The following is a 13993-nucleotide window of genomic DNA, read 5'->3' as shown; positions in this document are numbered from 1 at the left end:
TCTTGGCCTGATAATTCTAGCATTCCTGTCATAGCTGACTTTCATTCAGATGCTTGTTCAGCCCTTTGAAATTTTATTCTTTGTGTTTTAATATACCTTATGATTTTTTTGTTGAAAAGTGAACATGATATAGTGGGTAGCAAGAACGATGGTGATTAGACTTTTAGTAATAAGGTGTCAGGGGAAGGGAAACATTCTGTAGTTTTATTATTAAGTCTATCTTTTGGCGAACCTGTGCCACTATATTGAGAACTTCAACAGTGTTTTTCAGTAGGGATAGAGTGACTAGATGAGGCTAGAGTTGGATATTTTCTTTTCTAGGTAGATTAGGTAGGTATAACTATAGCTGATTTGGTGTTTTCTTTAAAATAGATTCTTTGGAAGACAGCTCTTTTTAAGAAGAATATGCTTTGATATATTTCAAAATGATTCCTCTTTCCCTCCCCCATCTTGAAGCACAAGGAGATTTTCCACCAATGATCACTGTGAGATCTGGTAGAGTTTCTAGAAGTAATATCCACAAATGTAACCCCTACACCCCTATTATGGGGTACCCCAGGAATTTTCAACTTTAGAGTGGTCCACAGTAAGCCTCTAGCAATTTAACAATTACTTTTTAGGTCTTTTTACCCTGGCACTGGTTCTTGTGGAGGTTTCTGCTCCAGTTAAATTGTGATTCTCTGTGTTTTCCTGTCTATCTATCTTATTCAGTTTGCCCTATGACCTCACTTTTATGACAGATTAAAGAGAGTTGTTGATTTTTCAGTTTGCTCAGTTTTTTACTTGTTGTTAGGATGGAGTGGTGACTTCTAAGCTCCTTACATGCCCATTGAGAAATTGGAAATCCCTCTATCTTCAAATACAATTTTACTGAAATTAAAATATTATTAAGGATCTGGAGACCCAGGCATAAGTTTTGAAGAGTATGCTGCCAGATGAATGACATACTTTAATGCATGAATTTAAAGACTATTAATATTTGTAACATTACAACATGTTGTTGTATATAAATCATTGATCTAATAACTGTCAGTAAATTCACTATATATTCCCTGGATTCTCTTCTTATACCTGAGAGATCAGAAAGTAGGAGCATAGGTGTTGGTAAGTTAGAGAAGATTCAGATGGATGATGAATAATCATATATTTCTATTCTTAAAAAGTCTTCTGTCTTGCTGGGCACGGTTACACATACTTATAATCCCAGGGACTGAGAGGCTGAGACCAGGAGGATCATAAGGTCAAAGCCAGCCTCTGCAAAAGCAAGGCACTAAGCAACTCATCGAGACCCGGTCTCTAAATAAAATATAAAATAGGGCTGGGGATATGGCTCACTAGATGAGTGTCCATCAGTTCAAGCTCTGGTACCCCCACTTAAAAAAAAATCTTATGTTTCATTTAGTGTATAAAATATTTCTTTTATCCTTGAATATAAAGATAACTCTTTTTAACATAAGGAGGAATAGCTATAGTTTTAAAAATTTGTCTGGAATTCCAAATCAGAGAATAGTTAAAAAGGACCATTCATTATTATCAATATAAACTTCAAATGCAAATATAAATAACTATGTTAATCCAGTAGTCATGAATAAGTACATTTTCAGTGACATCTCTTAGGCTAATTTATTTTTTATTTAATATGTTTGTCAGTAACTTAAATAGTATCCATATTTGACAATTGTATTAAAATATTCATTTATCTTTATGCAGCTAGTTTCTGTATTATTACTAAAAAGATTATATAGTATAAATTTCAGTATGATATTATATATTTACTTTAAATATAAACAAATGTTTCATTGTCACAAAATAGACTATCAAATTCTAATACATAATTTAAGACTCTGACCTGTAGAGTAGATGAGGCTCCTCTAAATCCAGGGAGAGATACCCTTGGTGGTTTTGTTTAAGAGGGTGAAGAATGTCCCTTTCTATGCATGAGTGGAATGATATTGCTCATGAGAACACTTGCTTCTTTTTCTCAGGCCATGGGGCCTCAGCCAGGGCCACCTAAATGTGGTAATAGGTTATGCAGTGGTGGCCTCTGTCATTCTAGAAAGCATTACCTTCAGTGTGTCCATTGTAGCTTAATTGTTCTTGGAAGAGACTATATGAAAGGGCCAAGGGAGAGGATTTCATTATCTTTGAGATTTAAAAGTCTAAATAACTGCAAGAGGTGAGCAATATAAAATGTGTTTGAAGGGCTGATTTTTAATATTTTAGACATTCTAGGTACACAATTTTTATATTTTGTGTGTTTTATGTGGATTTGATTTTTAATCTTAACAATGACTTTTATTTTTTACTCTCTTTCAGAAACTAATTAAGTCTAGCAACATTGGTTATATCACTCATTTAAAACTTCTAAACATTAATTTCCCAAAGATAATTTTCATTTTTCTTTTATACTGATTTTGTCCAGAACAGTTAAGTTATTGGTTTGTGATAAGGTGGAATTCCTTTTTTGTGGAGCAGTTAAACAGATCAAACTTAGTTGTTAGATAAAACTAGGTATTATAGTTCTGAATGCTGGGTTCACCATTATGGCAATCATGAAGAATTCCCGATATTATCTATGAGGAACATTCATAACCTCTGCTGTTTGTCTGAGTAAATGTCAGAGCACTCAAGGAGATAGTGATATTAAACAGACTACCTCATGCCAGAAAAGGAGGGGTGAAGGAGAAAACTGAACAGTATTTATGACTCTAGGAACTATAAGTTGTAATTTAATGAGATCAAAGCATGTGCTGTTTATTTGCTGCACTAATAGCTTTGAATAAAATGGTTAGAAAACAGACAATGTACTAAAAGTTCAGGATATTTAGAAGCTTATAAAGGCTATAAAATCAAAAGCATATTTTTCAGTGGAAAAAATCATTTTGTGGAGGTCTTTGATTTTAATTTATTGTGCTCTTAAGATTAATTAATGCATAATAGAAAGAGAAAGATGGAAGAAATTATTACTTTTTATTTTTACCAGCCATACACTGTTTTTCTATCTCTAACTCATTTATAAACCTTCTTACTATTTTAAAACAATTATTTTAATAGGAATTGATACATTTTAGGATATCTCCCGTAAGACAGCTGATTCCAATAGTTTTCGTTTTCAGTTATTTGAAAAAGGTAGAAAAGCATAAAACTTTGCTGCATTTTGTAACATTGGGGAAGAAAAAAACTTTGAAAAACCAGTCTTCCTTGATTTCTTCAGAGAATTGTAAGCTATATAAGTGAATATAAGTTTTAGCCATATACGTCTTATTAATAGGACATTGTGTCTTAGGAGTAAACTTTGAACAGATCACTAGTACAAAATAAGTCATCTAGTAATTTACTTTCTAAATTACTTTGAATCTTTGTTTACTTCATATAGTTGTATTTTGCTTTAGGAAAACCTAATAAAAAATAAAGATTCAAAAATAATTGCTGGGTTTCCTTTTAAAGTTATCTTAGTATATAAAAAGCCACTTGAAAGCAAGATTATAGAAACACTTATGTAAAGAATGATATACATCATGTTAAAGTCAATATCATTGGTTTCTTTTTTTAAAAAATAGAATCAGTTGAGCATAAGAGATTTTTTAAATACTCTGATAGTATTTTACTAAATACTGCATAACAATACAATATAAATATTAGTCAAATGTGTAAATATGAGTTGAGATTAAAATTTTATGGCCAGGCATGGTGACACACACGTGTAATCCCAGTGGCTCTGGAGGCCGAGGCAGGAGGACCATGAGTTCAAAGCCAGCCTCAGCAATTAGCAAGGCCCTAAGCAACTCAGGGAGACCCTGTCTCTAAATAAAATATAAAAAAGGGTGAGGGATGTGCTTCAGTGGTTAAGAATCTCTGGGTTCAATCTCCTATAACTCTCCCCCCAAAATTTTTATTATCCTCTCTCAGGTATTTTACCTTTGAATTAATTTCATAAATTTTTAAGAAATGAATTACCAAAACAACTAGATTTAATTTTTGATCTTTCAATATCCATAGTTATTTAAACTATCATCTCATGTTTTAAAATATTTAACTGGGGTGGAAATGATAGAATCAATGAATTGTTCAATAAGTTAAGTCAAAGACTATTTTGCCTTTGAAGTAGAATAATGATTTATTATAATGTATAATTTTTATAATTTTTGTTTAGCATATTCTTGACTATAAACCTAGAATACAGAAATAACCTATTTTAAACTCACAGTTTAGGAATGTTGGTTACAATAGTCAAGGTTATTCTCAGCCATAAAATGTGCTATTCTTTTAAAGTTAACATAATGCTAATAATTCACCATCTGGTAAGCTTAAGTTTTCCAGTATTGGTAATAAAACTGAAGTGATTTGTTCACAGTTAAACAAGGAGTATCTCTCTGTAATATGGCAGTCTAAAGTGCTGTATAATGAAGCTAACTGATTCAATCACTATGGAACCCTCAGCATTATACTTATGTCTACCACTTTCTAAGGCAATCTTGCAAATTGACTGAACTGTTGTGTCATTAATAGTCTGTTTGTCAGACATTAACCAGTCATTTTTATTGCCATTTACTTTATCCTGAGTGAATCAAATCTTTGATTTCATCAAATTTTATTATAGACAAAGATGAGTCATATTTTTATTAATATGTTTATTTTTATTTTCTATTTATATCCATTCTAATTTTTAGTTCCTGTTAGATTTCTGAATCTATTAAAGTGCCATGGAACATAAACTAAGATATAGTATCTTTTTATTAACATGCATTAATTGTACAAACCCATTAATTGTGCAAATTAATGGGTTTCACTGTGACGTTTTCATATATGTATATATAATATACAAAAAGTACCCTTTGGTACCTTTTTCTGAAGAGCTTATTCAACAAAACTCTTATTAATCATGAGGAATGAATCTTAATTCCTTACATAAAATAATACTTAATTTTTCATGACATTTATTAAGACTTCATAGTACTTTATTTTACAAGCAGGAAAAATTCTCTATCACACCACAGTTGTAGCAGAGAATCCCCTGTATTCAGCCTAGTAAATAGATGATGTGTCTAGCACATAGTAGATACTTAGGAAATATTTCTTGCATGGATTTTTATATGCCAGGAACTTTAAAAAATTTATTATCTACATTTTACAGATAAGGAATTTGAGGCAGTATTAAGTAACTTGTCTAAAGTTACAAAACAAGGAAAATAGAATCAAGATTGGAATGCAAACAAATTTGGCTCCAGACCCTGTGATCTTAACCATTTCACTTATGATAATAGAATAACAGCACAAGCAGTTCATGCTACATAAGTTTTTTCTTTTCTGCGTTATTCATGATAAATCCTATATTTATTAAAAGGGTACATTGTTGACTACTCATACTATTGAACTGCCATCTTCTTATATACCTAGACTGTAGAACTACACACTAGCTTGTCCCTACCTTGAAACTCATTGCAACTGAGCTTCCATTGGGCACTTTCATTCAGCCCTCCACTTTCTGCAATCAGAGGACCCTTTTCTATGATATGTACCATCACATGCCCAAATCTCCTACCCCTAGTCCTTTATTCCAGTTTCTTCACTCAGTCCATTAGGCCATTATTCTTGCTTATATGGAATTCCCTGCATAATATTTCTCATTTATTCTGTTTATATTAACTCATCACTTCACTTTTTCTTTAAAACCAAATCTTTCAACTATAGTTGTCTTAAGGAGGTGTACCACTCGGGATATGCTGGTGTTGCCCCTCCCCTTGCCCTTGGCTTTGTGTTCTCATTTGTAATATGAGTATCATAATATATACCTTTCTTGTTTAATACATATGTAATAAATATAAAGTTGTAAAGTGCATGAGAAAGTATTTCAGAATGTTTCATTCACATGCTATAGAAATGTATGAAATTATTATTTCAAATGAAATTAAGTTTAAAATAGGATTAAAGTAGTTTTGACAGACTCAGATTTTCTGCATCATAACTACAGGTGAGTTATTAGTATTTATAGGCTTTTAAGACAATTAAAATAGCCTGTTAGCTTTTTTATTAATTAATAAATTTGTTTCCTCTGTCTTAAAGTCATGTTTTCATCTTGCTTGACTTTTTTCTGAAGCTAAACTAGAAATTTGTAGTTTTTTCCTCCAAGAAATGAAATGACATTCTTTCTTTTTTTGAGAGAGAGAGAGAGAGAGAGAGAGAATTTTTTAATATTTATTTTTTAGTTTTTGGCAGACACAACATCTTTGTATGTGGTGTTGAGGATCGAAACCAGGCCACACACATGCCAGGCGAGTGCGCTACCGCTTGAGCCACATCCCCAGCCCCGACATTCTTTCTTATAAATTATATTCTCTGAGCTGTGCACCATGGCACATGCCTGCAATTCCAGCTACTTGGGAGGTTGAGGCAGGAGGATCACAAGTTCAAGACCTACCTTTGTAACTTAGTGAGATCTTGTCTTAAAAAATAGAAAGGGCTAGGAATGTAGCTCAGTGGTAGAGCACCCCTGGATTTAACCCTCAGTAGCAGGGTCAGGGAGCAGAATCATATTCTCTCATCTTTTGTAAGACTGCTTCAAGGAAATCCATTTGGTAATATTGCTTGCTTGCAGTTTGATCCATACCAAATGGCTATTTAATCCAAATATCTGAGCAGCAAACTGAGCTATATGAGAAAATACGGTTGAATATCTGAGACCACTGGATTGTTGAAGAGATGACCATACTTCCTGAGCTCCCTAGTTTAGTGTGAGGAGAGGACAGCTGATAACTGGATAGGCAGTATTATCAGATATCACTGGGCAAAAACCATTACTTCTACCTTCCACTGCCCCAAATGCAGTAGGAATGTCATCTCCTTCATACTCATCTTTACTCTTCAGAGTTTCTTCTGGTCCTTTATGGGCAGATGTTACCTGAAGTTCACATGGAAGTCCAAAATTTCCACAAGCCTTCTTGATTTTTTTTTCCATGTGACTCAGATCAGAAGCTGAACTCATCAGTATTATAACCCTGCATTGACTTCCTGATTTCTATTTCTATTCTCTATGTGACCCACTGTTTTTCTTTACCATCTGGAGCCTTTCAGGAGTTATTTTCATGTCACAATAAGACTTTTTCTGCTGGCTTCTATTTCCAAATGGCCAGAGTCTCCAGAAGTCATTATAAATGACATCAGCAAGAACAATTTTTTTGGTGGTTACATAAACACTAGATTCAATCTTCATATCAAGCATTGGGTGTAACAGTTCTGAGACAACCAAGGTTTCTTCAGTATTTCAAAAAGAAAAACATGTGTAGCATGACTTATCTACTTAATTCTAGCTTATAACAAGTTCAACAAAGCAAAATTTTGTAGCAATTAACTGTTTCTCGGACAACTAGGATTATTGTTGGCATCATCCTTGAAAAATTTTCCACTTGAGGTGGGCAAAACTTATATCCTTTCTTGATGCCAGGAATTATTTTTAGAAAAGAACCAATCACTATTCTACAAATCCACTCAAATTAGAATCATTTCCCACCTGGGGCACAATGAAAGCTGTCTCCCTCCAGCTGGTGAAATCAGTTTTGATGCCTGCTTCCTTAACAACTGAAAATACAGCTGGTAATTTTATTGGAGATTGTAGTTTTTCCTTCTGGATGATTCTTTCTAGATTCATGTTATGGTTTGGATGAGAGGTATACCCCAAAAGCTCATGTGTGAGACAATGCAAGAAGGTTCAGAGGAGAAGTGATTGGGTTATGAGAGCCTTAACCCAATCAATGACTTAATCCCCTGATGGGATTAACAGTGATGACTGGAGGTAGGTGGGATGTGGCTGGAGGAAGTGCTAAATTTGGCACATGGCTATGAGATATATATTTTGTATCTGGAAGAATGGGAGTTCTCTCTCTCTGTCTCTGCTTACTGATCACCATGTGAGCTACTTCTCTCTGCCATGATATTCAGCCTCACTGTGAGCACAGAAGAATGGAGCCTGAGCCTGCCTTCTATGGATTGAGACCTCTAAAAAACCGTGCACCCCTAAACGAACCTTTCCTGCTCTACAGTTGTTCTGGATAGATCTTTTAGTTGCAGCAGAAAAAAAGCTGGCTAAAACAATGCATTTTCTGCTGTAATTTGGTCTTTGAATTTCAAGAGGACTTTTTCCTGGACTATCTAACAATTGAAATGTTTTTTAAAAATTCTTTTTTTATTTATATATGACAGCAGAATGCATTACAATTCTTATTACACATGTAGAGCACAATTTTTCATATCTTTGGTTGTCCACAAAGTATATTCACACCAATTCGTGTCTTCATACCTGTATTTTGGATAATAATGATCGTCACATTCTACCATCATTAATAACCACATGCCCCCTCCCTTCCCCTCTGCTCTATCTACAGTTTGTCTGTTCCTCCCATGCTTTCTCTCCCTACCCCACTATGAATCAGCCTCCTTACATCAGAGAAAACATTCGGCAGTTTATTTTTGGGGATTGTCTAACTTCACTTAGAATTATCTTCTCCAATGCCATCCATTTACCTGCAAATGCCATGATTCTATTCTCTTTTATTGCTGAGTAATATTCTATTATGTATATATGCCACATTTTTTTCCATTCATCTATTGAAGGGCATCTAGGTTGGTTCCACAGTTTAGCTATTGTGAATTGTGCTGCTGTGAACATTGATGTGACTGTGTCCCTGTAGTATGCTGTTTTTAAGTCCTTTGGGTATAGACCGAGGAGAGGGACAGCCAGGTCAAATGTTGATTCCATTCCCAATTTTCCAAGAAATCTCCATACTGCTTTCCATATTGGCTGCACCAATTTGCAGTTCCACCAGCAGTGTGTGAGTGTACCTTTTTCCCCATATCCTCGCCAACACTTATTGTTGTTTGTCTTCATAATAGCTTCCATTCTGACTGTGTGAAATGAAATCTTAGAGTAGCTTTGATTTGCATTTCTCTAATTGAAAGCTATGATGAACATAGCTTTTCATGTATTTGTTGATTAATTGTATATTATCTTCTGAGAAGTGTCTGTTCAGGTCCTCTGATAAAACCAATGTTCACTACCTCAGCTATTGCTGTTATCCTGAATGAATGTGCTGCAGAAAGTGATCATGCTGCGAGGAGAGACTGGAATCTCTCATTTGCTCTTAAATTACTTTTCTAATAGCAAAGACTGAAATTCCTTTTGACTGATCAATTGCTCTTCCTCCTTTAAGCTTGAACTATATTCTATTTCTACAATGATTAGTTCCTTGCAAACTATTTATCCTTTATAGATCATCTATAAATTTCATAGAACCATAGGGATCATCTAATCTGATGGTTTTCATCTTCCTTTGAGCAGCAGAATACTTTGTTTAAAATGTAGGTGTTCAGGATTGAAGCAAATAAATGTAGAGCTGCTTCATTTGAAGGGAGAGTTGGAGGAACTCTGGAACTATATCTGTTGGCTACTCTTCTTCATAAGCATCCCTGCAAAAGCTCCATGGAACTGCACGATTTTGAAAACTGTTAACTGGATCCAACATCTTTTTTTGGAGAAGGCACTGAGACCCAAAGAGAGTAGGTGAATTATTTACTGTCAAGCAATTTATAAAAAAGATCCTTCACTTATTTTCACTTTATTCTGCATATTGTTTGCAATCAATTAATTAATTATTTTACTTTTTTCAGTTATATTTTAAATAATCTGAAACTTTTATAATGTTAGCTGAAACTCTTCTTGGGATGTATGTGGTGATCATTTCACAACACTCTTTCTATTTCCGATGAGCAGTCTAAGCCAATTAATATCACTTTATTCTTCATGCCAGCATTCAGTTCAGGAATGAGCATATGGGGGTCATATATGGTCAAAGTATGTCATTTGCATGTATAAATATAATTATATATAATTAAAATACAAAAGAGTGACCATATGAAATAATTTTGGTAAGCAGGAGGTGGTTCAAGGAAAATTTTTTTCTTTCTTTTTAGAAAGAGTTCCAGAATGAGATAGTCACAATTTAATACGTCTTTTTATTAGTCCAAAGAAGCAGAGTCCTATGAATGGAAACTGGAGAAATTAAGATATTAGTCTTTGGTAACACACATTTGGTGCCCAAATCAACCAGTACTAGAACCTGCCTAACTTTGGACACCCTGTTATGTGAGAGTAATTTACTTATTATTTAGTAGGTTAGTTATGATTTTCTGATATTTGTAACCAGGACATCCTATGGGTATTCTCACACTGTTTTCCATTATAGAATACTGTGTTTTGTACAAGTGATGAAGTTTAAAAAAGTAAACTATAAGCATAAAGGAACTTTAAAACATAGTTTTATGACATTTATGTAAAAGTGATCTATTTAAAGGTTTTCTGGTACTCTAACAAATTAACTCCTCTGGCTCCCTGATTATTCCCTTTTCTCGTGTTTCTCCAAAACTATCCTCAGGTCTCTGTTTTTCTTTTATCATCTGTCTTTCAATGAGTTTATATTTCTTAATCCAGTCATTTTCTTCAGGAATGACTTCACATACACATTTCCTGCCCTTCTTTTAAGTTTTAAAATATATTTATTTATTTGCTTATTTTTAGAGATAGTGTCTCACTTTATTGCCTAGGCTGGTCTTGAACGCTTGGGCTCAAGTGATCCACTTGAGCCTCATCCTTCTGAGTAGCTGGAACTATAAACACATGTTACTTACTGTTTTTGGTTCTCTAGTTCCATATTTTCAACTGGTTGTAGGTTATTTTCTTTTTGTGACTTTAACTTCGAGGTTAATCATATATTGGATTCTTCACAATCCTATTATCCCTGAAAAAAATTCATACAACTCTTCAGAAGAAACCATCTTGCTGCTTGTTAAGGTAAGTCATTATTGGTACACTGACACTTCCTTTAGGGAAATTCTTTGGGTGCTACCTTTTATAATATGAATATATATATATATATATATATATATATATATATATATATATATATATATATATATATATATATATAAATGAAGGATGTGTTTTGAGAATAGTAACAGCCTTGCCAGGTGTGGTGGTGGTGCGCATGCCTGTAATCTCAGTGATTTGAGAGGCTGAGGCAGGAGGATTGAAAATTCGAGACTAGCTTTAGCAATTTAATTTAGCAAGGCCCTAAGCAACTTAGCCAGACCCTGTCTCAAAATAAAAAATAAAATGGACTGGGGTTGTGACTCAGTGTTAAAGTGCCCTTTGGTCAAATCCACAGTAACCCTCTCCCTCCCCCAAAATAGTAACAGCTTAGGCTTAATGATTTGTGCATTTTGGCTTTTTAAAACATTTTTTATAGTTGTAGATGAACACAATATCTTTATTTATTTTTACGTGGTGCTGAGGATCAAACCCAGTGCCTCACACATGCAAGGCAAGCGCTCTACCAATTCCAATGTGCCATCTGTTTTTTTTTCTTTTTTAAAATATTTACTTTTTAGTTATAGACAGACACAATATATTTTACTTTTTTAAGTGGTGCTGAGGATTGAACCCGGGGGCCTCACGCACGCTAGGTAAGCACTCTACCTCTGAGCCACAACCCCAGCCCCATGCCATCTGTTTTCTAATAGCCCCAGTCCCCATTTTGGCTTTCTTAAGAGTATATCTCATGACATTTTCTCTCTCCTAAATGAAATCGTAATACGTATTTCATCTCTTTTATCAGTGAAGCAGATTTTTCATTTTTATGTTTCTGCCTTTCATATTTCATTCCCCCTTTTCATTTTTCTGCCTTCATCTATATACTCTGGAATCATTTTTTATCTTCATTTTGTTTGTTCAGTTGATGATATCTTTTTTTAGAATGTCTTATCCCCCATTTCCCATTTTTAAATAGTATAGACACTCATCATCTCATGTCTGAATTAATGTAATAGTCTCTTAGTGTGTGTTTTCTTCAGATTTCATTCACTTTTTTTGACAAGAGTTCACTGAGATACTGGTTTAATGTTGTAGGTGACTGACACAGAGTAGGTACCTGGTGTATACAGAAGGAATGATGGGTTGAGTAGTTTTCTTTTGCCCACCAAATCAAGTCCCAAACTTCTTTAATTGGCTTTCCAGAGGTTCTGTGGTTTGCCCATTCTACATATTCAACATTGTTTCCTGCTACTTCTTAAAAGATATGTTCCATTCTATTTTAACCAAAATCTTTGTGGCCATTAGTATTATTCTTAGTTCTTCCTTTTTGCTTTTGCTTTCCTCTACCTTTGCTTCCACTCTTGAAATGCCTTGGGACTGGTAATTGAGAAAGACTTAATGAAGAAGCTATTTACATAAATGTGGGAAGAGTTAAGGAAGACCAACAAGGGATGGTAAAGTACCAAAGGATAAAAGTAGTAGGGAGTTTATTACCATGCCTATACTAGAAGGGGCAAGGGAATGAAGCAAATGCTGAAATGTGGCAAGAACTATCTATGGTTGTAAAAGAAGGCCAAAGTCAGAAGCTGTGACTTGGTCAAGATACATACCATTGCCAAATTGTGATTAGGTAGGGCAGAAACTGGGAAAATACCTCAATCTCTTTCTTTTCCTAGCCTGCTGATTCACTGATGCCTCCTACAGATTTAACCTAACAAGGAGCCAGAGGGCAGGGTGGGGTTTCCTATACTCAAAGAGCTTAGCCACACAGCAGGGCACAAAGCAGTGTACAGAAAGGGTGGAAAGTGAAGGAGGGACAAATGGAGGATATTCAATCTACTATTCATTCTTCAAGGCCCAGTTCAAACCTGCCTCTCCTCCTTCATTCAGTCTTTTTTACGTTACTTTAATACATGCTGATTGGTTTCATCATACCGGAATATTGATTTGTTTTCTTGTTCTTCTGAGTATAGAGCCCTATCTTTTGATTACTTTTAGCAGTCACTTTATGCAATGCACATATCCAAAGGTGGTATGTGAGCTAAAACTAATGAGTCCTTTCTTCTGGACTCTGAAATATGATGTAGTATAGTAAATTTCTCTCTGGGTGGGCTGAAACTGTAACATGTAGAACTCAGAAGTATTGGCAGCCCTATTTTCTGTTGCTTCTGTTTTGCTTGCTTGATATTGCACTCTTGGATTTCCTCCTACCTCAATTGACTGTACTCTTTGGCCTTTTATACTGACATCTTTAGTCTGAGAATAGTGGAGTTCCTTAGGACTTAATTATTTGTCATCTTCTGTCCTCTAATTACTTATTTCTGTAACTGTAAATATTATTTTGAAAACCACATAAGAAATTTTAATTTTTTAAAAAATAGAGAACACGAATCAATTTTTAAAATTGTGTAACCTTAACTATCCTACTGTTTCAGCTTTTTATTTTTAACTAAAGAGTCAAGAGTCTATTGCTTAGGTAGTTCAGAAATAAAAAATTTGAAGTATATTTGTCAGGATTCTTAATTGCAAGCTGACTTAGTCAGCAAAAGAATTTATTGGAAGAATGTTAATCATCTCAGACTTGAAAAATCATTAGGAGCAAGGGAGACTGCCAGGGTGACCAGCACTCTGGTAGAGCAGATTCCTGTTTGGAGATGTGAACTGGCTGGGAGAATAAAAAGTCTGAAAATAATTACTAAGATATAAAAGACAAAGACAGAAATTAGATTTTTAAAAAGGGGGCACCTGGTGGGTCTTCCAGCCCTGATAGGAACTGGAACTGAATAAGAGAAAAAGGCCAGTCCTTTATTTAAGGGGAAATACATCAAAGGTTTCAGAATGGCAAGCTTCTTCAGGAAAACAGGATAAGAGTGGGAAAAACAGTTTCTTTGGTGGTTGCTTTGGGCAGCTGCATTTGAACTTAGGGCTGTGAACTAAGGCACAGTGCCAGCGTGATCTGGGCTTTCTCAAATTGGGGAATTTTACCCACAAGTTTCCAGAAAAGCAGCTTCCCCGCCCTAATGGCTCAAACAAAATCCATAATTCATACATGGCTTCCAACGGGAGATCATGCAGTATATTTAAGACAAAAGCATAAAACCAGCTCCCACTGCTGATTACTGTATACCTTGTGTC

The 13993-nt window shown here is 34.6% G+C and overlaps 1 protein-coding gene and 1 pseudogene across 1 annotated transcript in view; one reads left to right on the top strand and one right to left on the bottom strand.

Annotated features, from left to right (window-relative positions):
- Ccdc73 (coiled-coil domain containing 73) overlaps positions 1-13993 on the top strand; it is a 120276-nt gene that overhangs the window by 62965 nt on the left and 43318 nt on the right. The gene's annotated exons all lie outside the window — the stretch shown is intronic.
- LOC143392121 (bifunctional phosphoribosylaminoimidazole carboxylase/phosphoribosylaminoimidazole succinocarboxamide synthetase pseudogene) lies at positions 6539-8152 on the bottom strand (annotated as a pseudogene).

This window comes from Callospermophilus lateralis, chromosome 2 (genome assembly GCF_048772815.1).
Source record: "Callospermophilus lateralis isolate mCalLat2 chromosome 2, mCalLat2.hap1, whole genome shotgun sequence".
NCBI classification, from domain to species: domain Eukaryota; kingdom Metazoa; phylum Chordata; class Mammalia; order Rodentia; family Sciuridae; genus Callospermophilus; species Callospermophilus lateralis.
The sequence above is the reverse complement of the archived record's forward strand: the minus strand, read 5'-3'. Positions and strand labels throughout refer to the sequence as shown.